Genomic DNA, 25,637 nt, shown 5'->3' with positions numbered 1-25,637 from the left:
TCTTTTCACCTTCCCTTCTTACTCAAAGTTCTTTGATATGATGCCTGGGTTCGGCAGAAGGCTCTGAGGCTGAGGGTATGTGGCTGTTTACAATCTTAGCTCTCCAAATACACCTACACAGCAGCTGGAGGTGTAATTTCCATCTTGGGTAGACATACACGTTAATGCACTAAAAATAGCCAGTAGCCACTATGGTATGGGCTACTGCACAGCCTAGCTGCCAGAGTACGTGCCTAGGGTCTGGGATTAGATTGTACCAAGTTGGCTACCCTGTGGCGCTCCCCTTGCTACACTATATTTAGGACAATAGCCTTCTCAACGCTCGTATGTATATGTCTACCCGAGCTGAAAATGACATGTGCCTCTGCAGAGCAGACATACCCTAAATGTTAGCCACTCAAACTATCCCAATGGGCACTATTCTCTACAAGGTTCTTCAAGCTCATTGTGCTGGAGGTAGGATGAGTGTGACTATGCAGATGTTATACTCAAAGAACCATTTATTATGGTAAACTAACATTTCATATTAATTCAGTGCAAATGTATTCTATTTGCTTATACTCTTTACAGTTTGGATTCCCAATTTATCTAGCAGCACACAATCAAAGACAGAAACACCACCAAATAACTTCTGTAATTAACCAACAGCGCCAATTCCATACATGCACAAACAAACTTTGGTAAATGAAAAATATCCCAAATAATTTATACCTTTGAAATCAGAATTGTGCAAATTGTTATTAATAAACTTGTGATCAGAAAGAAAGGGATAAGTGGGAAGTCAGTTTTGACTGATATTGAATCAGAAGCTTCAGTATTTTTAAATGGCAGGTATTTATAATCAGGTAAACATGTGGCCATATGAGTACCTACAACAGTAGGGTTTCATCTGTATTGAGTAGGATAACTGGCACCCTGTTAGATTCTGCAGTATTGGCCTGTTGTGGAATGTGGTTCCAGAATTATCATGCATTCTGATGAACTAATAGCAACAAGAATTTCTCTTTTCAGTTACTACCAAGTATGCTGAGCTTTCTCTTCTGCAGATGGGCAAAGGGGTTTCCTGAGGTTCTGCTGCTTACAGCAATTCTTACTGTGGTCATGCCACTGAATTCCTATTGTTGACATTATTACTTACCAATTATGCATTTGTATTTCCTTTGCCTATGGTAGTTGTGATGTCATTCTGGCTGAGAAACCAGGAAGTCGGCAGCTCAGGTTTCCCATGATTTCAGGACATTTTAGTTTCCCTTGTTTGGAATCTCGTCTAAAATTTGTAACTATTAGCAATTTTGTTGTTCTCCTTTTAAATGTACCTTAACTCAAAATTATTAGCAAATAAACATGCCGGTATAAGAAGTGCCTCAGTTACGTGATGAGATTTCTAATGATGTTGACCAGGCTGAAACCAAATTCTGTTCTCAGATGCATAAATGACGCCTTTGACTTCACTGGGAATCAGGCTCATGCTTCCAAGGGCAAAATTCGGCATAAAAAAATGGAACATCATTTAGTCTTGATATAACGCAGTATCTCCAGCTGGAGTATGCCAAAAAAAAAAAAAGATGATTTTGATGGACACTTTGCTCCAATAATAAGAGAATTCTAACAAGTACAACCATCACAGCTAAATCTGCAACCCCTGAAAAAGCCCCTGTATAAGGAGGCTTACTGAAAAAATGAATAATTGGCAATTGAAAAGTACAGGAGGAAGGGTATTCAGGGTTGCTTGTGTTTATTTGTTGATTGTAGTTTTCTATTGGGGCATTTTAAATAAAATATCTAGATGATAGAATAAAATGGAAAGTACAGTTCCACTCTCAAAGGTGAGGGTCTATATTTTAAAAAGAGCTTTTTTAACAGCTGGCTCTGCAAATTCAGCCTGGATAAGAGTCAAGCTGGGTTCTTGGTGGATCACATAACATCACCAATGATTCTGCAACTCTAGTTCTGCCTCATTTGTACTCATCACCCCATTGTAGGCAAGTTAACACTTTTCCTGCGTGAGCCAAGAAAGAAGCCAACTCACTTTCCCAAGCCGTACTGGTTCACCGTGCAGTGTTAACTAGTAAATTAATATTCCCATAAGTTTTTACTAGTATGAGTCAGCAGATAAAAGTATTATCTGGTCAAGGTCCACCCTGGGGAGGGTAGCATTTTTCCATATGTTAACAGCTTTTACACAGAGCGTACAAGTAATCCATGTGATATCTAATGTGTTGCATGTGTTAAGGACACTTACATAAGCATAAAAGGAGAAGTAGTATTTTAGACTAGCCCTTTTGACTCAGCTATTTGTGTTACCATCACACTTAGGAGCCCCAGTCATGAAGAATCCCATTGTGCTAGGTGCTGTATGAACACAGAACAAGACAGTCTCTTTCCCCAATGAGCTTACAATCAAAGTAAAAGATAAGCTACAATAGATGGATACAGACAGATGGACGAGTTAAAAGGAAACAATGAGACCTATTGGTCAGCATGACAGGCAGTGGTCTCAGCTTACCAGCAGCCACACCATTGTTAAATTTTATGTAGGCATACAGAAAAGGAGAGTTTTAGAGGATGAGTTAGTTTTGCAAATGTTTACAGGGAGTTCCTCCAAACAGCAGCTGTGGTCAAAAGAATGAAAGTAAAAATAGCTCTCTTATTATACAGACCTGCTGCTTGTATATATTATCCCATCTGCTGACTTGTACTAGTAAAAACTTATAGGAATGATAATTTACCAGTTAACACTGCATGGTGAACCAATACATCTTGGGAGAGTGAGTTGGCTTCTTTCTTGGCTCACGCAGGAAAAGTGTTAGGGATTAGAATGGGATGGTTCAAGCCATCTGTTTATGGTACCTGTTACTTCTCTTGCAGAGAAAATCAGGGAGTCTACAGCTCAGATGTGTCATATCAAGGTGATTATTGTTCCAAATTTCAGCTAATTGTATTTTGTTATTGTTCAGTTGAATCCAATGGCAAATTACAGGATTACAACGGTCTTATCTGTAGTAGATAGATAATAGAATCTACAACAGCAAATCAATTAATCAGTGAACTTTAACAATCTCTGCTTTACCAAGAACTAATTTAACTTTCTCTGGATTAAGGTAGCACTCCCACTGAAACAGTTGTGCATACATGCTCAATGAGGACGGTACACAGCCCTTCGGAAAAAACACCTTTTTCCCCCAGTGTATGTGTTTTAGATTAGTTTGTCTGTTAGATTTCACATAGAAAATTTAGATTCCATTCTTGATTCCACTTGCTTTCAGGATTGAGTTTTAATATATTTAAATATAGCTTTTTTATATACCTTGAACAAGGGAAAGAACTAATGCTCCAGTTTATTGTGAAGTGATGTACTGTTTGGTATAAAACTAATAGCCTAAGTAATGTTAAACAAAGGGTGGTAAACTTGTTTTACTAGTTTGTCAATCTTCTTGGGATTATAGTTCCACTGGAAGATGGTTTAAGTGACACACTGTTTGCATTAAAATTTTATGGGGATTTTAAAATGTCAAATGTCACCACAACATTGATGTAGCAGTAAGAGCAAGTTTCCCTAAACTCTAGAGCTCACCAGTCAGACATGGGGTAATTTAAGGTCAGACTGCACACTTCTAATGCACCCAGATACCAGGGTGATAATGGGTGCCAGTACCAGCTAGGAATGCTGATTTGTGTAATGTTTTGTTTCAACTATATGAAGAAAATACAGACCACACACTGCCAGAGGGTACTTTCTCTATTCAACTCAATTTTTGGAGACATATCAAAGATGATCTAGTCATTAAGAGCCTTCACAGACATACAGAAAAACTTTCCGAAAAGCATTCATCTGACTTAGGAGCATCAATCCCATTTTAATAATTTACGTAGACGCCTACATCTCATTGAAAGTCAATGGCTTAGGCACCCAAGTAGCATTGCTTGAAAAATCTTACCCTTGGTTTCTCAAAAAAAGGTCTTGAGTCAGATGATCAATGAAGTTTCCATATTCTATACCAAACATGGAGACATTCAGTTGTGCCTCATGTCAGGAAGCCCTGGAGGGTGGAGAGTGGGGTCTGTCCCACAACACATTTGTGATCACAACTTATCTGTCAGGGATGGATAACATGTTCATGCAATGAGTCAGTCTGTGGTAGATCTTCAGGAGTTGTCTCTGGGTCAGGGAGTGATGGGTAGATCAGATTTGTTCTGGTGGAAATATCATTGCTAAAACTGTTTGCCACTTACCAGACATCTTCATGACTGAGGAAAAGACATGCTAGTGAGGAATGTGTACTCTGTCCTCACCTAGCAAAGCAGCATGAGGGTCCTTGCTTCATTCATTCATAAAGGACTACGGCTTGGATTTAGTCTCTCGGAAGAAATCTGCTTCACTTTGTTTTAATAGAGCCTATTCCTTATTATAGCAGGCCAGAATTCTCCAGTTTTGTTTTCAAGATACATCAAATTGGTTGCATTTAACCCTCATACAAACAACAGTATCTTAGCTCCCTTTAATTGAAAGAAAAAGCAAGAGAGGGAGAGATCCTGGGACAGCTTTTTGGATTTGGCCTTTGGATTTGGATGTGGCCTGTTACAGTGCTTCTTACACTGTTCATGGGACAATCTTCTCAATTACTTACTCTCCACCAGAGAGAATCCTGCATTGTGGAAAGTTCAGAGAAGGGGAAATTACTTACTTTGTACCTCTGCTTTCTCCTCGTGCAGGATTCTCTCTCAACCCTCTGTCCTCAATTTGGGGATGTAAATGAGATAATGGGTTCATATGGGCACTCACTTCTCCTAGTTCCCATTACCTCTCTGGAGATGTTGGACTCCTTTGTTATGTGGGGGGAGAGAGTGATGGAAAAATGCTTGTTTATTTTATGTGCAATTCAAAGTTAAGGGAGTTCTTGCTTCTCACTTTTGAAGGGAACTGGCTGGAATTTCTGGGACCTCTGAAATATGGCAGATCACTAAAGCCAGTTTATAGGTTCCTGAATAGTTAAAAAAAAAAATCTTAAAACCCTCAGAACATGTCCTAGAATGACTCATGGTGGAGTCATGTGACCCAAGTGTGAGAGTTCATGACTTTATCCTCACAGAAACAGAATTACTTCACAGAAGTGAGATAATTACCTATCTTTGTAAGTTTCTTCATTTGTGCAACCATGTGATAAACTGCACTGATTTTCCACCTTTGTCTCTCTCCTCTCCAACTCCTCCAGCATGACCAAGCAGCATGCAATAGTTTCCATTTAAAATAAAACAAAAAGAGAAATTTTCCAAAGAAGTGTCTTATTTGCTGTTAAATAAGGTAGGGGTAAAAACAGGCATTTAGAATTGGATTAAACAATATTCAGTGTTGGAAACAGTCAATTCTGGATCAGTGATAGGTTTAAAGCCCAATATTTTGTGAACCAACAGGGCTAGGAATGCCTAGCATATTAAACTGGAGAGCTAGGAATCCCTAAAGCATTTGCTTCTAGCTCCAGGCATCAACCCTTAAACACTGTACAGTAACTTCTCACTTAATGCTGTAGTTACGTTCCTGAAAAATGCGACTAAGTGAAATGATGTTAAGTGAATCCAATTTCCCCATAAGCATTAATGTAAATCTAGGGGTGGGGGGGGGTTGGTTCCAGGGAAATATTTTTTTTGCCAGACAAAAGGCATTATATACATTTTTAAACAAGCAATTTAATAGAGATAAGTTTTAAACAGAAGAGGTGCCCCTGCCTTACCCTACCCAGGCACACCCATTGGCACTGGAGATGAGGCAGGCAAGGAGGCTTAAGGTGGTGTAGGCTAGGAGAAGCATGTTGCCCAACAGCGGCAGCTTCCCCTACTCTGCAAGCACCAGGGGCAACTCAACCCTCAGCCCGCCCACTCCACCCCTTCCCCCAAGCCCCCATTCTTGACCCGCCTCTTCTCCCCCCTCACCTCCTCCCCCTTTACTTCGCATGCTGCTTCCTCGCTCCTCCCCCCTCCCGTCTAAACGCCACAAGCCAGCTGATTGCCACGGGCAGGAGGCAGGGGAGGGAGGGGGAGGCACGCTGAGTCCTCGCTCCTCCTCCCTCCCTCCTGCCCGGGGCAATCAGCTGGCTTGCGGCATTTAGGAGGCAGGAGCAAGGACTTGGCATGCAGGCTCCCCCTCCCTCCCCCCCTGCCTGGGGCAATCAGATGGCTGTGGCATTCCGGAGGCAGGGGGAGCCTGCACACCAAGTCCTCGCTCCTCTCCCCTCCCTCCAAAATGCCACAAGCCAGCTGATTGCTGCGGGGGGGGGGGTGGAGGAGGGGGAAGGCACTGATCCAAGGGGTCTGCTGGTGGGCGGGAGGCACTGTGGGGAGGAGGGAGAGGGGCCTAGGGAGTCTGCCAGCTGTAGAGAAAGCAGGCAGCCAAACAATGTAAGAGTGGAGCATTGTACAACTTTAAACAAGAATGTTCCCTAATTGATCAGCAACATAACGAAACAACGTTAACCGGGACGACTTTAAGTGAGGAGTTACTATATCTCATTCATTTAAAACACAAAAACATTTAAATGTTTTTTAAAAAACTGCTAGTTGTCATTTTTCTGTCACTGTCATGTACATTGTAACTAATGCAACTGGCTTTCCAGGGAAGAAAAATCGTACCAATTGAAAAGGTAGAACTCAAATTTCTTTTATGCAGTATAAAATAGCTAAGGCTGTGAAATGAAAAATGTTTTATTGACTTTTGTTTAGGACTTGCTCACCTCATAAAAATGAAGCTATCCTAAACTTTTGCAAATAAATCCATTATAAGAGGGTTCTCAACTTGTTGGTCACACCCTCTAGGGTCAGGTACAGGTTTCAGGAGGCCCTTATGGTTGCAGAGATAACCTTGAAAATGAGAAGAGTATAAACCAATGTTGTGATGCCTGCCTGAATCTGCAAACAAGCTGAAACAATAGTCCTAAGATGTGAACTGCCCCATTCATTTAAATAAAGGCCCTGCAGACTGAACAATTCTACAGCCATGGAAAGAATCATAGAATATCAGGGTTGGAACGGACCTCAGGAGGTCATCTAGTCCAACCCCCTGCTCAAAGCGGGACCAATCCCCGATTTTTGCCCCAGATCCCTAAATGGCCCCTTCAAGGATTGAACTCAATCAAGGAGTTAGCAGGCCAATGCTCAAACCACTGAGCTATCCCTCCCCCCCCCCCCCCACTTACTTTATAGTAACCAATTCAATGAGTGATTGTGTGCATGTGGATCCTGTTGAGAATTGCCCTGCCAATCTGGGGTCCTGCTCTTGATGCTGCCACCAGTGAGTAATGTTTGGGAAATGTTTGGATGGAAGACCCTGTATATGTCCTATAGATTTTTTGTCATCTTCAGTAGCAAAAAGGTCTACCTGAGGAAATCCCCATCTCTGGAAGACTTGCTGGAGGACAGTGCCTTTTAATATCCACTCATGAGATGGTACATTCTTCCTACTTAGCTCATCCACCAGGGCACTGACTTCTTCTAGTTGGTGTAATGTGATGATATTGACTTGATGCAAAGTGCAGCATTCCCATAGCAGGATGGCTTTTTGATGAAGGACATCTGATCTTGCTCCCCCTGGTCTGTCATGTAATACATGTCCGCAGAATTGCCCATTAATACCTGTACTGACCCTTTAGAATTTGGAGAAAGGAGGCTGCATGTTAAACGGACAGCCCTCACCTCCAAGACATTTATGAGATCTACCAAGTTCATTATTGACCAAGTACCGAGACTCTGAAACTGATCTAAGTGTAACCCTTCTGCCCACCAGAGTTGGCAGCAACAAGGGCCGGGTTCAGTATCTAGGGGTTCCATTTCAATAACGCAATGCAAATAATGCAACGCAACTTGAGCCCCACCCACTGACCTGGGACAATTACATACCACCCCCCTGGGCGCCTCTAAGAGGCAATACTTCCCCTCTCACAAGCACAGACTCCGAGTGTAGCAAAAGCCTTTTAATAAAGGAGGGAAACAATGAGGCATTATGCTGGGGGAACACCACAAACAGGATTCATAACACAACCCATGAGCAAAAAACCCAGCCCCAAGTAAGTATGCCAGTGTCCTTTTCCCCTCAGGGTAAGGACAGCAACCCAAAAGTCACCCCTCCCACAGTTTCTGTCCTTGGTCAGTGCAGCCCCCAGGAGTTCAGAAGTTCATCTACAGAGTACCTTCCAGCCTGGGTGGAAGTGGGGGGAAGTATAGGAAGCATCTTACACGCTCTGCTGCTCAGGTTGATGGCCAATTGCCATGCCTCTCCGTGGGGTTCTGCTGCAGACTTCGCCAGCCGTCCACTCTCTCTGCCAGGCGCCCTGCTATCCGCTCTGCCAGCTGTCCTGCTAGCCACTCACCAACTTGTCTTCAGCCCCCCCCCAACACAACACAGCTCTCAGTGATTTCAGCTCTTAGTAACTTCAGCTCTTTACTGATTTCAGCTGTGAATGGGGCGGGCGGCTCGGCTCAGTGCTGGCACACTCAGAACCACTAGCTCAAAGTAGGTCTACTGCTTAAACCTAGGAATCAGTGATTTCAGCTCTGCAGCACCTAACAAGACTCCTAAGTCAAAATTAGCTCTATTATTACACCGTGGAGAGAGGAGGGGTCAAAGCAGTGTTTGGGGCCCTCAGAAAGGGCCCGCACTGCTAGGTACACATACCTGTCCCCAGCCTCTCTCAATTCACTGGGCTTTGGAACCCATGTCCCTCGCCTAGCGAGTGTTACTTAGTTGAAGGCGAGTCCCTCCGTCATAAAATGCCAACTACAGTTCTACTGTCCTTGATTCACATAACCAGGATAACACCACTTTATTATTCCTACCCCAAATAACAAAGAGACTGGGGATCCCAAAGTGACCATTTGAGCAAGCAGTCCATCATGCTAGGCAGAGTGGGTGTGCCCATGCAAACGAGATCAGTCCCTAAAGTCCTTTTCCACAGCTCACCACCCGACGTCAGGGTAGAGCTCATTCTGACTCTGCTTACATCAGTAAGCCACCCAACCTTCCTGAAGGCATCAGAGATCAGTGTCTCGACAGGGATTGGTGTTTTAAATGGATTTCCCTGACACATGTTGCTGGAATTCAACCACCATAGCCACCATTGAAGAGATAAACTGTGAATACTTGGACAAAAGTACTCATTTGATCTGACTGTAGAGATCTTTGGCGGAGTCTTGGAAAGGGCATCACATAGGTAAACAAGGCTACACGTCTTAACAGCTGAAGATAGATCCTTACTGAGTTTTTAAGGGCAAGCTTGAATCTGTGATACTTAGGTGATAGATGTTCTGGAGTCTCTCGAGAAAGGTTTTCACTACTCTGGGAGTCCAAGATCGCTCCAGCGAATTCTATTGATTGCATTGGAATTACGTAGGGTTTCTTTAGACTATGAGACCTGAACGTGAAATTAGGTGCAAGATTAGTTGAACTGACTGTTCTACCTGCTGTGCTGATGTCCCTCAAACCAGCCAATCCCCTAGGTAAGGGTATTCATGTATTCCTAAATGGTGAAGATCAGCTGCAGCAACTGACAGGCACATTTTAGAAACTCAAAGTGCCGTACAGAGGAAAAGAGAAATACATGAATTGATAATGACTACATGCTTCTACGAAATGTAGAAGATCTGTTGTGTGCTTCATGAATCAGTACATGAAAGTATGTATCCCATAAATTTAGGGTACTGAACCAGTCCATGGGTTTCAGGAGGGTTTAATAGAGGTAAGGGTCAGCATGTGGAACTCGACGTAATGAACATATGCATTGAGGAACCTGAAGTTTAAAATGAGTCTGCATCCTCCCTTCTTTTTTGGAATAAGGAAATAGGGGGAATATAATCTTATTCTTGTGAATTCGTAAGGTACCAACTCTGTTCCCACACATGATTCAGAGAGTTTCTCCGGTTACATAATGACTTTGTGAGATAGATCTCTGAAGAGGGAGGGCTGGGAGGAGGGATACCCTGTAATTGAATGGTATAACCATCCTGGATGAACTGAAGAACCCAGTGGCCCATAGTAACTCTAGCACAAGCCTTGAAGAATGAAAGGCAAGAACCAAAGGGAGGTGTAGGGGGAGGATACAGGGAGAGCAATATAGATGCACATTAGCTGGAACAGTATCCTCGATTGTGGCATCAAAACTGCTTTTTTAGAACATGGCTTGTCTTCACGGTGCCAGAGAATGAAGCAGAGGGCTACATCTTCTGAAATTTTGATCTTTGTCTAAATTGATCAGAAGGTCTTTGATGGTAGAAACAGCCCAAGATAGATGGTTGAGGTCTCTGCCTAGTGGGAGCATGCGGCCTGTAGTGTCTTCTTCTGAGGTATACAGGCACAAGGCTCTGAATGTGGTGCTAGGATCCTTTAATGAATGTAATGCGTCATCCATTTTAGTAATGAACAAGTCCTGATCATCAAAAGGAAAGTCTTGAATTGTTGTGTGAACCTCCATGGGCAGACCACATGCAGATAGCCGAGTCCCCTCTCATGACAATTCCATTTGCCATCACTCTTGCTCCTGTATCAGCAAAAACATCTTTGCATGCTACTTTAGATTCTGCAATCAGTTGCCCCTGAATTGATTTAAATTTGTCTCTTAAAACCAGAAGTTTGTCTATTAAGTCCACTGCTCTATCCCACTGAATATAATTATACTTGGCCTACCACTGGACCAGTATAGTTTGAAATTCTGACCTAGAGGGAAGCAAAGAAATATATTTTTCTGCCAAAAAGATCCAGCTTTCAGTGATTTTTTTTCCCCTTGGTATGGCCCTTAGAGCTTCTCTGGATCTCTCATTAACAGCAGTGATGACCAGAGATTATGGAGACAGAGGAGTATAGAAGAATTAAAATCCTTGAGGTAATATTTTATATTTACGATCCAGCTCATTGGAGATTGCTTAGATAGAAGCTGATGTTGCCTACAAGTCCCTTGCAGGTTCAATGATACATTCATCAATGGTTAGGGCCACTCTGTTTTGAGTAGCTGGATGTAAAATGTCAAATTTTTTATGAATTTTCCTGCCTATTCCAGAGGAATTTCTAGTATTTCCACCATCTTCCTTAAAAGCTCATTAAAAGCCTTAAAGTCATCTATAGTTGTAGGTACCAATAACATCATGGCCTCCTCTGGAGAGAAAAATGAAAAGCATTTGGGAGATGGGGATGGGCGGGTGGGGGGGGGGAGAAGAAAGATTCCTACTGATGTACTTTCTCCACCTCTTCCATCAGTGGTTGCTGAATCTCGGAGTTTGTCTGTTTTAGAGGAGCGTGGGCAGGTTCTGAAGGATCTTTGAGAGGATCTACCCCTAGATCTCAATGGGAGGAGGAAACTGATGCCCTGGATGGTGAGACCAAGGAAGTCCAGTGTGGCCAGGCTTGGCTGCCAAAAAGGTGAGGCATTGAGGACCAGGGTGCTAGCATCTCGGGAGGAAAAGAGGAATCTTGAGGTGGACCTGAGATGAGATGAGAGCTTATGCTGGCTACTCTCCCTAGAAAGTGGGGGCAAGGGTTATGTGTGTGATGGAGATGGTTTCCTGCTTGAGACAGGTGAAGATGAAAAGTCCTCCAATGCGGGGAGGGACAAGTGTCCCAGCAGGGACAATCACGTGTGTGAGCATAGCAGGATTTTCCTGACCTTTAAACAGAACAGCAAAGTGAGATTTTCATCACTGGAACCCTGGGTCCATGTTCTAACACAAACGATTAAGGAAGGAAGAGATGCGTCCAAACAGGGGCGACTCCAGATCTGGGGTTACAGTAATCTCCTCATGAGAGGAGAAGACGAGATCATTGTCAGAGAATAGGCTGAATAGGAGAATAGGTTGGTGCTTTCAGAGCCAGCAATCTGGATGCCCAGGAAGCAGTGGGGAGGGGCTGGAAATGGAAGAGTAGACTACAACATTGCTGACAGCATTGTAGGTGCCACCTGAGTCAGAGGATACACCAATGTCAATGAAGCTGCCAGTTCTGAGGGTTGAGACTTTGGTGCTGTACTTTTGATGCCAACTGGTATAGTGCTACCTTATCTTCCTTCAGAGTTTGTTGCCCAGAATTCTTTTGTGCATCACCAAGAACACCAGCTGGTGCCAAGAAGCTGACTTGGGGGGAGGGGGGAGGAGTATGTTCTTTTTTCCCTCACACAGCAGCAGTATCTGACTGTTCCAATGATACTTTCAGCTGGGGATCCATGTCTTTAAAGGACTTATTAGGTCTTTTTGAGCTTCTGGATCACAGGCTGACTTATCTAGTTTCCAGAGCATGGACTGTGCCTTGACTCCAAGGGGGCTGATCTGTCCTGACCTCTCAAGCTCTGAGTCTGAGGCAAGTCTCATAGCTTTTTCCATAAGGAAAATCTTAAGTCTAGACTCTTTCCTTCCGAGTGCATTTCTTGCAAGGCTTTCAAATATCACCACTTTTAGAGGAAACATGGCTCTCTCCTAAACAGTATCACATTTCTCATGTCTGTCCTTGAGGGGAATCACAGACCCACATGAGAGACAAGATTTAAAAACTGAGGAACAAGGCTGTGACATAACAGAATAGTCCCGGTAACAGGCATCTAAGTAAATAAAATGTCTATACCAGAACTTTTATGTTGTAGCACCAAATGGGTTGAAGCACAAAAATACTGAAAGAACTAAATATTAATACCACCAATATTTACAGAAACTATCCTATGTTAGATATGTAGGTGAGACACACTTGTTCTACATTTCTGCTGAAGGGCAATCAGAAAGAATGGAAGCGTGGGAGGGGTTGCACCACCCTTTATGTTCTCGGAGCATGAGGGCATGAAGTGTGCATGTGCAACCTTACACTCCTAAAGAAAACTTTCTGGACTCCTGGACTGGGAGTGGGAGCTACATACATAGAAACTCAATGAATTTGGCATTTTCCATTGTCACAGGATTTGCCATTTTGCTGTAGGCAGGTACCCAACATCTTGTCTCCCTGCCATGGATCAGCCTACAGCTGCTTCTTGCTCTCCAGCTTTGCTGCCAAGGGGAAGCTAACTGGAGTACAGTGCATGCTCCCTGTACTGATCTACAGACACAGGCAGCAGGGCAGTCATTAGCCCACTTCCATTCTTATTTTTCCCTCTTTTGTAGATCCATTGTTTGCAGCTTGACTTTCCTTTCAAGGGTCTCAGACAAAAGCCTGCAACAGAACGGGTGTCAGCTACCGCAGTGATTCTAAGGAACTGTCTTAGTAGTTGGCAGAGGATTCTGGATGCACATTAGAAGGACAGAGTACCAAGTCATTTAGACAGGAAGTATCCATCTTTACAAATGAATGCCCCTGAACACATCGAGTGAAAGCTTATGGGTTCACAAACTCAAAATGTTTTATTGAGTGGCAAAGCTATAAACAAGAAAACCTTTGAACATCAAGACTTTGAATAATTCTGAATAGTGAAAGCTGACAAGTCTCATCATTACAGAAACATTTATTGCATCTCATGTCTTGGATGCCGTTACTGTTATGTTGGGATCTGCTGCCGCCAGTCAATTAAAAGCAATTCTGCGCGCTGATGTTGTGGTCAGCTGACAAATCCATGACATGGCTGCCAACACTGAGAAACAGCTGTTTAGAAGAGTTCACAGGAGCCAGTATTTCTCAATGTACCTGGATAAAACTACTGTTGTGTTTCTGCCTAACTTAACATTTGTTCAGTATGAGTGGGACCATGAGAACTTGTTCTGTTGTCCACTGACAGGACACGATATGGGGGGAGAAGGGGAGGGAATCTTTTATGCAGTCCATCAATCAGTTCTTACAGCTGGGTTTGATTGGCATCCCTGTTTATTCGCAACTGATGGCATCCAACATCTCACAGGAAACACAGAAGCAGAATTCTGACTACAATGTAGTCTATCGCACCCCAATCCATTTAGTCTCAGGAAAGCTTTGGCAGAAAAAAGGAGTCCAGGGGAACAGGAAAAAAAAGGTTATTTGATGAGGCTGAAAAGTTGTGATCGTTAATCACATAAGCATACCATTGCACGCCCCTTCAAGGGAAAAGGCAGACACTCAATGTCGACAGCTCCTCTTCCACACTGTGATTTGGTGGCTTTCCCATGGCAGTTGTGAAGTGCATATTTAATCTCAAACACAAGGACCTTCTTAGCTCAGTGAAGCTCTGCTGCCCTTTCTAAATGTCACTGATCAGAATTGGCTTGCTCAGAATGCTTCTCCCCAGGTGTGGGATAGGTCAAGTTCTCAAGCTGAAGATCGCAAGTGACATATTGAAGAGACATAGGGCAGTCACAACCCCCAACCCTCTCAGTGAGGGGACATCCCGGTATAGAAAAGTTTCAGAACCACTCTTTATACCACACCACTAATGCATTCATTTAAATTTTCCCGAACTTTGCTATATAAAGCACAAAGAATTACCACCTCAACTATGTTTTATTTATCTAAAAGCAGAGACTAATACGCGCTCATTGACAGAGCTGAATCTGATTGTTCAGCTTTCTGAAAACTACATTTGTGCTTAATAATAAGGATTTGTAAAATATCACTCATTTCCTCTGTAGTGAGGTTTATTGTAAACAGTGGTGAGTTCTATATAGGTTTCTTTTTACAGATATTTGGGAGGTGAGAGAAAATGCTATATATTTAATGTAAATCTATTAAAATAGGAACAGCCTCTGTGCAACTGTATGTCATCCCAAAAATAATTTAAATACACAGGTTTAATGAATATATCAACTCCACATCCAATACCGCTCTCATTCAAGCAAACTGAAAAACTGAAACCTGAAACTCTCCAGCTTCACTCGATGCATGATCAGGCCTAATGGACAATGCTGTAGTCCTGCTCATGCACAGTGAGGACAATGGGAGTTAATGCTGGATTCAAGCTTTGATGGTAGGACTTTGAAATGCACACCCATTTGAGTTAGACATCATGCCTCTCTGGAAGGTTCAATGGTCCAAAACTTGAATATAAGTTTTTGAATATAAGTTTATTCTCCAAAAAGTAAAGGCTAAACAGCAGATACCAAAAATTAGGCCAGTGTTTTTTTTGTTTTTGATTTTTGCAGAGAAACGGAGCACATTTCAGATTTGGGTGACAGAGGTAAAGACTGAAGATCAAAACTTTGACTTTCTAAAATGTATACCTTTAACACCTAGTTGCTATGGTGATTGGACCTATGTAATTATCTACCATAGACAGCAATACAGCGGTGCACAGACAATCCAGGAAGTTTTTGGAAACTGTAGGGGACAATTTCCTGGTGCAAGTGCTGGAGGAACCAACTAGGGGCGGAGCTCTTCTTGATCTGCTGCTCACAAACCGGGAAGAATTAGTAGGGGAAGCAAAAGTGGATGGGAACCTGGGAGGCAGTGACCATGAGATGGTCAAGTTCAGGATCCTGACACAGGAAGAAAGGAAAGCAGCAGAATACAGACCCTGGACTTCAGAAAAGCAGACTGACTCCCTCAGGGAACTGATGGGCAAGATCCCTTGGGAGACTAACATGATGGAGAAAGGAGTCCAGGAGAGCTGGCTGTATTTTAAAGAATCCTTATTGAGGTTACAGGGGCAAACCATCCCGATGTGTAGAAAGAATAGTAAATATGGCAGGCGACCAGCTTGGCTTAACAGTGAAATCCTTGCTGATCTTAAACACAAAAAAGAGGCTTACGAGAAGTGGAAGATTGGACAACTGACCAGGGAAGAGTATACAAATATTGATCAGGCATGCAGGAGTGAAATCAGGAAGGCCAAATCACACCTGGAGTTGCAGCTAGCGAGGGATGTCAAGAGTAACAAGAAGGGTTTCTTCAGGTATGTTGGCAATAAGAAGAAAGCCAAGGAAAGTGTTGGCCCCTTATTAAACGAGGGAGGCAACCTAGTGACAGAGGATGTGGAAAAAGCTAACGTACTCAATGCTTTTTTTTGCCTCTGTCTTCACGAACAAGGTCAGCTCCCGGATTGCTGCACTGGGCAGCACAGCATGGGGAGGAGGTGGCCAGCCCTCTGTGAAGGAAGAAGTGGTTTGGGACTATTTAGAAAAACTGGACGTGCACAAGTCCATGGGGCCGGATGCGTTGCATCTGAGAGTGCTAAAGGAATTGGCGGATGTGATTGCAGAGCCATTGGCCATTATCTTTGAAAACTCATGGCGATCGGGGGAAGTCCCGGACGACTGGAAAAAGGCTAATGTAGTGCCAATCTTTAAAAAAGGGAAGAAGGATGATCCTGGAAACTACAGGCCGGGCAGCCTCACCTCAGTCCCCGGAAAAATCATGGAGCATGTCCTCAAGGAATCCATTCTGAAGCACTTAGATGAGAGGAAAGTGATCAGGAACAATCAGCATGGATTCACCAAGGGAAAGTCATGCCTAACTAATCTAATTGCCTTCTATGATGAGATAACTGGTTCTGTGGATGAAGGGAAAGCAGTGGACGTGTTATTCCTTGACTTTAGCAAAGCTTTTGACACGGTCTCCCACAGTATTCTTGTCAGCAAGTTAAAGAAGTATGGGCTGGATGGATGCACTACAAGGTGGGTAGTAAGTTGGCTAGATTGTCGGGCTCAACGGGTAGTGATCAATGGCTCCATGTCTAGTTGGCAGCCGGTATCCAGCAGAGTACCCCAAGGGTCGGTCCTGGGGCCAGTTTTGTTCAATATCTTCATTAATGATCTGGAGGATGGTGTGGATTGCACCCTCAGCAAGTTTGCGGATGACACTAAACTGGGAGGAGTGGTAGATACGCTGGAGGGTAGGGATTGGATACAGAGGGACTTAGACAAATTGGAGGATTGGGCCAAAAGAAATCTGATGAGGTTCAATAAGGATAAGTGCAGGGTCCTGCACTTAGGACGGAAGAATCCCATGCACCGCTACAGCCTAGGGACCGAATGGCTAGGCAGCAATTCTGCAGAGAAGGACCTAGGGGTGACAGTGGACAAGAAGCTGGATATGAGTCAACAGTGTGCCCTTGTTGCCAAGAAGCCCAATGGCATTTTGGGGTGTATAAGTAGGGGCATTGCCAGCAGACCGAGGGACGTGATCGTTCCCCTCTATTCGACATTGGTGAGGCCTCATTACTGTGTCCAGTTTTGGGCCCCATACTACAAGAAGGATGTGGAGAAATTGGAGAGAGTCCAGCGAAGGGCAACAAAAATGATTAGGGGACTGGAACACGTGAGTTAGGAGGAGAAGCTGAGGGAACTGGGATTGTTTAGTCTGCAGAAGAGAAGAATGAGGGGGGATTTGATAGCTGCTTTTAACTACCTGAAAGGTGGATCCAAAGAGAATGGATCTAGACTATTCTCAATGATAGCAGATGACAGGACAAGGAGTAATGGTCTCAAGTTGCAGTGGGGGAGGTTTAGGTTGGATATTAGGAAAAACTTTTTCACTAGGAGGGTGGTGAAACACTGGAATGCATTACCTAGGGAGGTGGTGGAATCCCCTTCCTTAGATGTTTTTAAGGTCAGGCTTGACAAAGCCCTGGCTGGGATGATTTAGTTGGGGATCGGTCCTGCTCTGGGCAGGGTGTTGGACTAGATGGCCTCCAGAGGTCCCTTCCAACTCTGTTATTCTATGATTCTATGAGACAGACATGATACCCAAAGTGCAAGCTCTGGATTATAAAGTAAAAATTAGTAAAGGGGAGAGTTGTCATATTGAGGAGCTACTCAGTCATATAAGAGTGCAGGTCTCAACTTTTGTAATACATCACCTTTGTATTTTTAGAATTTTAAATGTAGATTGCACATCCACTCTGTCCAAAATTTATTTTTAAATCTGATTTTTCAAGGTTTTAATTTTTGACTAATTTCTGTTTCTATTAAGTCAATTTTCTGCCTAGTTAAGAAGGAACTAAGAAACCTTGTGATAAATATTGTGCAAGACAGAAGAAATGGGTCAGCTTGCAAGATTGTATCTGCTACAGTGAGTGTGTGTGTGGAGGGGGAGATAAGGAAATGAAACGAATTCTTGGACAAAGAAGGCAAAACATCAAGTTTCTGAAGTATAACAGATTACACCAAAGCTAAGGTAGTCACTCATTTATGCATTTTTAGAACACATTGGAAGAAAAATTAAAGGTTATTTTTCTCCCATGCAATTTTCAGGCTCCGTTCTCAGAGAGCAGACTAATAGAAATGTTCTCCTACCATTAGACTGAAGTGTTAGAAATAATACTTCGCACACACCCCAGTCAATGCATTTCTAATCCTCAACACTCCATGGTAAGTGAAAGTATTAATTACATATCTAACTTTCTCTAAATGCTCCCTCCTGTTACAATCCAGCTCCTCTTTCTGTTAGATTGCAAGCTCTTCAGGATAAGGACTGTCAATTTTTTTAATACAGCAAAAAGGACACTATCAGCTCTTTGTCAATGACATCAATTTTGTTTACAAAGCAGCCAGCGATAGCATCTAATGGATTTTTCACCAAAAGTGAAGCTTCTTAAAAACCTCTCAGGTATACCCTGAAAAGAGAGGGGTAAAGGGGGGGATGACAGAGAAGGGAGGGAAAGAGTAGTGAGCTGATCTTGTTTTTAGGAAATCTCACTTAACACTGTGTAACTTTCCCCACTGACATTATTTAAAGGCTTAAATGAAGTCAAACTGAAGAACGGAACCACTTCCTTTTTACAAGTTAATTACGGTAATAAATGCTGGGTATTTCCTATCAGACAAATAAGATAGGAAGTTAATTTTCCACTGATTGTTAGATAGTGTTTCAAATCTGCAACTAGTGTTTTATTCTGAAATTAGAGAGATTTAGTGAAGAATTATCTAGATTTTCGGTCTTATAAAATGCACTGGGCTCAATGACTGCACATTTATCTTTGAAATTCTTAGCATGGTTTCCTAGTTTCCCACAATGTTTTTTTTTTTTTTTTTTTGCAGTTTTAAATGTGCCTTATCTTCCTAAAGAATTGAAATATACTTTTTTAAAAAAACTCTTAAACTGGTCAATTTCTAAGACATAACATTGCTTACAGGAAGTTATTTCTCTGATAAAAAGATGCTATCAAAGGTTGATTGATCCAAACTGACAGAACTACATTTCCTTAATTATGCACGAAAAGTTCATGCACTACTTTTTACTTCTGCTAGATTCTTTTCCTTAAAGCAAAATACTTCAGTGCTACAATTAAATAAAATAAATTGAAAAAGCATTTTACATCAAAGCAGTATGCAAGTGGGAAGGATGAAAGTAATGCTTTTATTACTCTAAGGGGTTAAAAATCCATCTTGGAATTTATAAAAAAAATTCTGCATATCTAGCACTAAACAGTGAACATAAAGTGATGACAAGATACCTTGACAGGGCCCTTTAACCACTCATTTCTCTTGATGCTGTTCAGAGAAGTGTTGGAGCTAGTAACATTCGACAGCAGTAAAAAGTAAAGCATAGCATCCTCAGGTTATAATTGTTAGTGTTGCCTTTTCCACTTCAGATTCAAGTCACACTTATTATTGGCTCTCCTCCCATAAGTGTCTGCAGTCTTTTAGAATGCTACACAATTAAGGTAATTTTAGACAGAAAGCTTATTTGTGAAAAAAAGGTACTGCTGCAATTCAAATCCATGAGTTGTGTTACTGACATGGCATCAATCCTCCTTTAATGCTTCACTAAATTAACATCACCTGTGCTTTATGATGTGCATCTCAGATTTAAGATTTCACTGCTGACATTGTTTCAGAGTAGCAACCATGTTAGGCTGTATTCGCAAAAAGAAAAGCAGGACTTGTGGCACCTTAGAAACTAACTAATTTATTTGAGCAGCATCCAATGAAGTGAGCTGTAGCTCACGAAAGCTTATGCTCAAATAAATTGGTTAGTCTGTAAGGTGCCACAAGTACTCCTTTTCTTCTTACTGCTGACATTGTTCATGCTCTGCATAGGAAGTCAATATGGACCTTTCTATAGATCTCTGAATTAATTCCAAGCTTTTAAGATTGGAAATCTTTCTGTTTTTCTCCATTTCTGCACACTGTAGGTCACCTTTATACATTACTTATAAAAGTTCTAACTTGAGAACTGGAATCAAGGGAGCGGGGGGGGGGGGCGGATTTCTGATCATGGCTCTGCCAGTGACTGTGCAATTAGAAGTCAAAAATTTCAAACTAGGATAGTGCTTAAAGGCTTGTCTACATGGAAAAATATACCAGCATAAACTATAACTGTGTAACTACTTCTGGAATAAGTGTGTCCACACCGGGAAAGTGCCTTTTTACAGTTTAGCTCACATCACTGAAAGCAACAAAATTTGAAAAAACTGCCTAACTTTAGTCACTTAAGTAAGTTTTCTGACTTTCAGTTTCTGAGCACCTGCAGAATTCCACTGAAGTAACAGAACACTTCTGAAATTCAACCAATTTAGGAGCCTAAATTTAAGCTCTCCTTTGATAAATGTTCTTACTGTGGGCTCAGTCCACAAGGAGCAGCTGACAAATTTTGAGAGTCTTGAATCTGACTAACCGAGATGGCAACCGTCTTCACTGGGGCCGTGTGACTCCTGACCGTTCTTAGGATGGCCGTGGCAAGCCGGCATCTGGGCATTTGGCCCGAGCAGTCCTCCCGCCAGAACGGAAGGGTGCATGACCACAGTGAAGTCTACGCTATCGAACCTGTTGGTTCCCACTCTGTTCTGATAGGGATCCCGGGATCTGACATCAGGAATCTGGTCAGGTAATTATTCCTGAGTTTTGTCCGGACTGAGGACTGTCTTGTCTCTGTGTCTAGCCATCTTCCCTGTGGTGTGTTTGAGTCTGGGTGCCGTCTCTGTCCGGGGATTGGCTGACCAAAGAGTTCCTCTCCCCACAGTCTGAGTGAGTGAAATCTGCACAATCGCAGCCACAAAGCACCTTGGGTAAAAACCCTTGGTGTGAAAGCAAGGGCGATTGAGGCAGTAGCCTGTGGGCTCCTTTCGTGTGTTGCACCGGGCATCGCTCTGACGAACCCGACTTTCCTTCTTGTGTGATTGGTGTGTAAAGTCCTTTTGTATGGGTAACAAGACGCCTAAGTAAGGACAGTTCCCTAAAGGAACGCCGGCTCATTTTATGTATTTTAGGAAGGGTCCAGACTCCTGTAAATTTCTGGAAAAATGGTCTAGGCTAATTCAGGAGAATCCCAAAATTCAGTGGCCACTGTTAGGATCTTGGGACAAAGACCGAGTAGACGTCTTAAAAGACAAACTCGGCCAACCTAAAATTAAATTGGCAAAAGGAGAGGTTGATTGTTTCATGCAGTGGTGGGAAGAGGCAAATCATAGGTGGACAGAATCAAAACTTGCCTCTCTCAAAGATTCAAATGATAAGTTAAAAGCTTTATTAGAAGCCTCCTCTCCCGCTGCCAGACCGAGCACTCCCCTTTATCCCATTCTCCAAGAAAACCAGGATCGACCCCATCCCCCTTCATACTCCCATCTCATTGTGGGAAAGGATGAAGAAAACCCCTTGTTAAATTCTGGGGATGACAATGAGGAAGATGCATTAATTGGCCTGGCATCCTTGCATCGGATCAATAGGCGATCACAACAACTCCCAGGGGTATACTGAAAGCCCGTCATATTTTTCCCAAGCATTAGCCCGAGACCTTGCTGACCTTGTTTTCCCGTCCAGGTCCACACTTGTCCAATATGTAGATGATCTACTCCTCTAGTCCCCTTCATTGTCTGCCTCTGAAACTGACTCTTTAGTGCTCCTTATTGCCCTAGCAAATAAGGGTCACAAAGCTTCTCACTCTAAACTACAACTCTGCCAAGCTTCTGTCACATATCTTGGCTTTCTCCTCTCCCAGGGTTCCCGTGCACTTTCTCCCACCCACGTCCAAGCTATCCTTAGCTTTCCCCGACCCCGCTCCCCACGCCAGGTCCAGAAGTCTTTAGGCATGGCTGGATTTTGCAGACAATGGATTCCCCAATATGCCTCCCTTGCAAAACCTCTCCAGGAACTCACTCGATTCTCTGTGCCTGACCCCATGCCGTGGCCCCCTAAGGCCAATTCTGCCTTTGTTTCCCTCAAACAGGGTTTGGCTTCTGCCCCTGCCTTAGGGCTGCCTAACTAGTCTAAGCCTTTTACCCTTTTCTGCCACGAACGATCTGGGTGTGCACTTGGAGTTCTCACTCAGATGCACGGAGAAAAGAACCACCCAGTGGCTTATATCTCTGCCACTTTAGACCCTGTTGCCCAAGGCTTACCCCCCCTGCCTGCGTGCTGTGGCTGCTGCAGCACACCTAGTCGAAATGTCTGATTCCCTTGTTCTCCGCTCTCCTCTAACCCTCCTGGTCCCTCACTCTGTAGAAACTCTTGTGCTACAACGTAACACAGGCCACCTCTCCTCTGCCCGCCTTACCAGGTATGAACTTTTACTTTTATATAATATCAGCTTCATATATCACCATAAAGCGTTCTCAGTTAAACCCTACCATGCTCCTTCGTCTAATGACGGTGATCCCCACGACTGCCTTGCAACTGTGTCTGCTGTCACCGTCCTGTGCTCTAACCTTTCTGATGTCCCCTCCCTAACTCTGACCTTGTTTTCTTTACTGATGGTTCCTTGCAGGATACGCTGTAGTTTCACTCTCTGAAACCCTGGAAGCTGCGCCTTTACCTTCTGTAACCTCAGCACAAGTTGCTGAATTAGTTGCCCTCACCCGTGCCTGCTTTTTGGCAGAGGACGCTCCGCCACCATTTACACTGACTCCCACTACGCTTTTGGGGTTGTACATGACTTTGGTACCCTCTGGCAAACTCGGGCTTTCCTTACCTCTGCCAGTACCCCTATTAAAAAACGGACCCTACATCGCTGCCCTCCTGCATGCAGTTTTACTTCCGTCTGCCCTAGCTATTGTTAAGTGCCCTGGCTACCCAAAGGCATAAATTAAGTCCCTTTGAAATTGTTATGGGACGCCCTATGCACCCTATGACTACTATTACTGTTCCTGTTCCAAATTTGAACTTGACTCATAGTGCGCTCCTCCAGTATTGCAAGGGACTAATGCAAGCTGTAAGTCACTTCCATTCACAGGTTCGAGCCGCCTGACCCACGGAACCCACCTCCGATGCTTGCCACAACCTTGAGCCAGGTGCTTGGGTCTACGTACGGTGCCATCATCAAAAGCATGCCTTGGAGCCCCGGTGGAAGGGTCCTCATCAGGTAGTGCTTACTACACAGACAGCTATTAAACTATCTGGCATCGCAACGTGGATACATGCTTCACAGTGTAAGAAGGCACCATCCCCAGAGAACCAATCATCACCTCAGGACAACGCAGAGTCAATTTTGACTCCAGAAGATGACGTAGGGGAACAGTCTGCAATACCTTACAATCTACGCTCTCGTAAGGGTTGCCAGAAGCAGACGACGAACAAAAAAAAAGCAGTAGTGAGCCTAGCACCTACTGCCTGGTGGGGGTAAAACCGTGACTGTGGTTCTGACAACCTCAACTGAGGGAACCAGAAGAGCCTTACCTCCAACATGTGCCTCTGCCTGTTCCTCAGCTGCTGGTATCTTATGGTCTGGGGAGACCACGATGACAATTCTTTTATCCAGCAGCAGGTGTGGATAGCTCAGACCCTTAATATTTCTAATTGCTGGGTCTGCAGCCACATCCCAGCCCACCCTCAAACTGGTGTTCCTGTCCTGGCTATCCCACTCAAGTTCCCAGACCTCACTGGAGGCCTCGTCCGTTTAACAAAATATAGAACAATGACACTTGGGAAGCGGTGGGAATAAATGCATCTAAATGGATAAGTGTAGTGGAGGGAAAAGGTCATTGGTGTTGGATGTGTAATGGGACAGGGCTGGATCTGGGGAAAAGCCATTGCCTTCAGCATATTGTGGCCAATGGTGTATGGGATTATTCAAACAAAACTAAAAAGTGGCGGGCCAGGCATGGAGATATGAATTTTTTCTCAACCTGAGATCAAACAGAGAAATCAATCTCATGTTCCCCCTACAATAACCTTAGTGAAAACAATACAATCTTTCAATGTCATGCAAACACCACTCCTCATAAAGAGAATTACCCTGTACCCTTTGGGGGATACTACTCCTCCTTTGCAAATACCTATATGACAAATTGGTGCAACCAACCCTTCCCGGCCTTAATAGGCCATCACTGGGTGTGTGGGACCAGAGCTTATACCGCACTGCCAGCTAATTGGTCAGGAATCTGTTATCCCGCCTGACTCTTCCCACAATTCCAAGTGCTAGGAACCTTCCCTCGAGAACGCCTCCACAATTTCAGGAGAAAAAGAAGGGACTTAACAGATGCACAATGGTATGTAAATAACATAAGCCCCTTAACCTGGGAAGAGGCTATTGGCGGTTCCTTAATACCATTAGGGGGAGTAATACACCATGCAAAAAGGCTCCTAAGGTTACAAGCAGTAGTTGAAATAATGGCAAATGAAACCGGAGAAAGTTTAAGAGTCCTGGCCAAAGAAAGAGGAGCAATCTGACAGATGGCCCTCCAAAACCGTCAGGCATTGGACATAGTGCTGGCGGCAAAAGGAGGGACTTGTGCTCTCATTGGAAAAGACTGCTGTGTATATATACCAGACAACATCAACGAGGTAATAGATAGTGCTAGCCACTTAGAACAAATCACATATCTTCCCCACAAAGAGCCAAGTTCTTTATGGAAGTGGCTAAGTAACCTTTTCAATTTCTCTGGCATAGGAAACTGGTTGTTTCAGGGAGCCCTAACTCTCCTGTTTGGAATCCTAATAATTTTTGTATGTTTTCAGTTACTTTCCTGTTGTATCCAAAATTGTGTCAGGCATGCTACACAGATAGCTGCCCCAAACCAGAGTGCTAATTTGATGATTTTAAATATCACTGATGAACAAAGAGATAAAGAACGATTGATATGTGGAACCCAGTCATTGTTGGTCATTGCGTAGCTTGACCAAAAGGAGGGATTGTGAAAGTAAAATGAATTATATTGAAATTATAATTCATTACAGAAATGCTGCTTGAAGGGTTTGTTGAAATATAGTTGTCAGGAAGAGAAACATTAAGGAGTGTGAGACAATGGGTCCTCAAACTAATTAACTTAGAGCTCCTACTGAGTTAAGAGACCGGTAAACGTTAGTATGCAAAAAAGATATGTATGTATATTGGTCAGTTTCTGCTTCCTTTTGTCTCTTATGTTAAATTGGTTTTCCCTTATCTGTTTAAATAAGTTAGCTTGAGCTTTTGCAGGAGGCTCACATATCTGGGTGCACTGGCAAAGCGCTTTGCTAATAAACAGAGTGGTCTGACAAATTTTGAGTGTCTTGAATCTGACTTTGACACAGCCAACTCTAGTTGTGAGGCAACAACATAGTTAAGTATGTTCTCTATGACTATTTCCTAGCTCAGCCACTGAGACACATTACAGATTTACACATTACAATCCCTCAGACACATTACAGATTTTTATTATGCATAAAAGGCAATGATGCAGGTATTTTTGTAAGAAAAACTAAGAATAAAGATTAACATTGCGTTTTTCTCCAAGTTGTGCTTTTGAAAACAAGCTTAGACTGGGCTGTTTTCTCAGAATATACAGACCATTATGGCGAAAGAGCTTTGATCAGTTTTAAAACCAATATGACTGAAACCCACCTATTCCATGATGCTTATGTAAAACTCATTGACT

General features: G+C 43.2%; 1 long non-coding RNA gene across 1 annotated transcript in view; it reads left to right on the top strand.

Moving 5' to 3' along the window:
• Positions 1-25,261, top strand: part of LOC311517213 — a 68,929-nt gene extending 43,668 nt beyond the window's left edge. The window contains exon 2 of the long non-coding RNA XR_014710638.1: positions 23,018-25,261. This is a non-coding gene — a long non-coding RNA (uncharacterized lncRNA). The remainder of the gene's footprint in view (positions 1-23,017) is intronic.
• Positions 25,262-25,637: the final 376 nt, after the last annotated feature.

The sequence above is a fragment of the Lepidochelys olivacea genome (assembly GCF_965140295.1).
Source record: "Lepidochelys olivacea isolate rLepOli2 genome assembly, chromosome: 2".
NCBI lineage: Eukaryota > Metazoa > Chordata > Testudines > Cheloniidae > Lepidochelys > Lepidochelys olivacea.
This window is presented reverse-complemented; position numbering and strand designations above follow the sequence as displayed.